The sequence below is a fragment of the Myotis davidii genome, unplaced genomic scaffold, assembly GCF_000327345.1.
Source record: "Myotis davidii unplaced genomic scaffold, ASM32734v1 scaffold274, whole genome shotgun sequence".
Lineage (NCBI taxonomy): Eukaryota > Metazoa > Chordata > Mammalia > Chiroptera > Vespertilionidae > Myotis > Myotis davidii.
The window spans coordinates 2,209,754-2,212,288 of NW_006285613.1; the positions used below are offsets into that span (position 1 = coordinate 2,209,754).

Here is a 2,535-nt window from a genome sequence, read left to right on the forward strand (position 1 = left end):
CCCTGCAGCCCTGGGTCCGCGCTCCCCCTCCTCCTGGGCCCCCCTCCCCTCCCCGCTTCAGCGAGCACGCCCCTTCTCCATGTGGGGTGCGGGCAGTCTCCAACAGGGGCCCCGAGGTTGGGGCAAGGACCCTCTCTAATGGGGACTTAACCCCCAATGCCGGCAGAGGAGAGGGGATCAGGGGGCGCGCACTCTGGCCTCGGCCACTGGAGAGGGTACAGGAGCCTGAGGCTTGGGCTCTGGGAGGGGGAGTTTGAGCCCCTCCCCTGAGGCCTCCTGTGAGGAGGAGACCTTGCTTTTGGGGGCTCCCGCCTCTCCTGCAGATCATCCCTCCATCCCAGAGACAGCCCCCGGGAAGGCAGGAGCCATGCGGTACCCCCACTGTCCGGGGGTCGGGGGTGGGGTGCGGGAGGACCATGAGGCTGGGGGACTCAGGCGGCAGGGCCTGAGCCGGCGAAGGGGAGAGATTCAGGAGCCCCGACATAGGTTCCCAAGGGAAGCGGGCGCCTGGGGAAGGGGTCTTGCTCCTCAGGACACCCTCTGACCTCCAGCTGACCTGGGGTGTTGGGAGGGTCCTCACCCTGTCTCAACCTGCCCCCCCCTCTGCCCTGCTGTCCAGGCTGCAGGAGCCCAGCCGCTGACCCGAGCTTGAGCTGGCAGAGCTGAAAGGGGATCCCTCCCCACCCCCAGGCCAGGCTGAGGAACCCCATCTCCCCGCTGCATCCTGGGGGTCCTGCCCTGGTTCTTTCAAACTCTGGGAGTGCACAGGCTTCCCTCCCCCCAAGATGTGTACCTTCACCTCAGGGTCTCAGTGTCCCTAAAGATGGGGGCAGCCTCCAGCCATGTCACTCCTCCTGCAGTCCTCACGGGCAGCGGCACTGGCCTCAGGACTGGGGTGAGGCAGGCGGGGTGTGTGGGCACTTCAGGTTCTGGGTTCCAGGCTAGACACCTGCTCATGCCGGTCTTGGGGCCCTGGCAGCTCAGGCCCCCAGCTCTCAGGGCAGCCCCATGGCTGGGGGAGGGAGGGAGAGGGCTTGCCGAGGAACTCCAGTCTGGTCCCCAGGCTGGGAGGACCTTCCTGGGTGTGTGACCACGTCCTCTCACACGGTCCCTCTGGCTGCTGGCCCGAGACCAGCGGCTCTCGTCTGTGGGATCCCAGGGCCGCCACCCCCCAACACACCCAGGGCCGCCACCCCCACACACACACCCAGGGCTGGAGTGGGGGGTGGTGGACAGTGAGGGAGCCACGTCCTGTGCCGTTGTCTCCGGGAGGAAGCCCCCGGCCCCTCTCGGCTTTCGGGTCCCGCCCCTTCTCCGATTTGGTCTGGAACAGCTTCCTTTCGACATGGGTGGGAATCTTGTGGTGCTTTTATTTTCTTCGGCAACGATGTGTTTCTTTAATGGGCCAGGTTTTAATTAAATACTGCTCTGCCAGCTTCCAACAATGAAGATTAAAATGCATGACGCCAGTCCTGCACGGAGAGACAGACAAAGTGGGGCTTGAGGATGGGGTGGCGGTGAGAGGGCTGGAGGCCTCTGGGGTGATTGGGGGGCTCCGCATGGTGAGCATGGCTCCATGTGAGATCGGGTTCCTCAGCCTGACCTGAGGGGCGGGGAGGGATCCCCTTTCAGCTCTGTTGGTTCATCCAGTTCTTGGATCGATTTAAAGCCCCAGAGCAGCCCGGTCAGCGGGGCTCAGTTCAGGAGGTCACGGTTCGATGCCCCGGTTTCGGGCTCCATCCTCACTGGGGGGTGTGCAGGAGGCAGCTGATCAATGATTCTCTCTCATCATTGATGTCTCTCTCTCTCTCTCTCTCTCTCTCTCATGTCTGGGTTGTGGGCTCGAACCCCAGGGGAGGTGTCCAGGAGGCAGCTGATCAATGATCTCTCTCACTGATGTTTCTATCTCTCTCTTGCTCTCCCTTCCTCTCTGAAACCAATTAAAAAATATATTTTTTAAAAAAGATAAAAATCCCAGAACAGCTGCCGCCTCTGGCCACCCCAGGACTATGCTGGGAGCCCAGGATCTGGGACAGAAGCAGCGGGGGCGGGGGCTGGGGACCTGAGGGTGGCTCCCTGGTCCCTGGGCCGGCGTTGGTGCCTGGCACCTGGGAAATAGGCAGCCACTCGGTGGTGAAGCATGAACAGCAGTCGCGTTCAGCCAGCTCTCCTGACTGTGACAGCACACGCGTGTGACACCCCATAACAGCTGCTGGTTCACACTGGCCAGGCCACGGCACAGGCTGACCACCGACCGCGTGCCTGCCTGGTGAAGATGCGGGTTAGGGAGGGTCTGGGCACAGGAGGCAGCCACACGGCCCTGCCCTTCTAGATCTTACCGTTCGGTAGTGACGGGGGGGGAGGGGCTGCGAAAAACCCCCCCCCACAGTGTCTGACTCAGTCACCCCAGGGTGGGCTCAGGAACTGTGCCTCCCGCATCTCCAGGCCGCGGCCGTGGTCTGGGGGCCGCGCTCAGAGAGCCTTCGCTGAGGAGGCCAGAGCTCAGGCCCCGGTGTGCATCTCGCCCCGCACGGC

The 2,535-nt window shown here is 63.5% G+C and overlaps 1 protein-coding gene across 1 annotated transcript in view; it reads left to right on the plus strand.

Moving 5' to 3' along the window:
* The window catches only part of MGAT5B (mannosyl (alpha-1,6-)-glycoprotein beta-1,6-N-acetyl-glucosaminyltransferase, isozyme B), a 54,476-nt gene that overhangs the window by 6,190 nt on the left and 45,751 nt on the right, over window positions 1–2,535 (plus strand). The gene's annotated exons all lie outside the window — the stretch shown is intronic.